At 30.2% G+C, this 388-nt stretch overlaps 1 long non-coding RNA gene across 1 annotated transcript in view; it reads left to right on the top strand.

Annotated features, from left to right (window-relative positions):
- LOC103600931 overlaps positions 1 to 388 on the top strand; it is a 12269-nt gene that overhangs the window by 8048 nt on the left and 3833 nt on the right. The gene's annotated exons all lie outside the window — the stretch shown is intronic.

Below are 388 nucleotides of genomic sequence, written 5' to 3'. Positions count from 1 at the left end.
TGTTCAGTTATCTGGGATGCAGATAATTGAGACTATTTAGTAATTAGTAATTTAATAATTAATAATTTTCATAAAAGATAAGCCTTAGAAGGGACTAGGGAATAATCCTCTCAATTTATAAATGAACTAAGCCAGACCAGGATACGTGAGATAATTTGCCCAGAATCAGATAGTGAATTAGTAAGAGAGATGAAATATAGCCCTTGGTGCCTTCCTATTTCTAATACTGGTCTCTTACACTGCTTATTTTTTTTATTTCATTCATTCTCTTTTATGTATTTCTAAAGAAAAATGACTACCTGAATTGTTTTACACTAAACCTGTGAAAGTACCTTATGCATGTAAGACCTTAACTTTTTTTTTGAGCAACAATCTTATTTTAATTCAC

The sequence above is a fragment of the Galeopterus variegatus genome, unplaced genomic scaffold, assembly GCF_000696425.1.
Source record: "Galeopterus variegatus unplaced genomic scaffold, G_variegatus-3.0.2 Scaffold3510, whole genome shotgun sequence".
NCBI lineage: Eukaryota > Metazoa > Chordata > Mammalia > Dermoptera > Cynocephalidae > Galeopterus > Galeopterus variegatus.
This window is presented reverse-complemented; position numbering and strand designations above follow the sequence as displayed.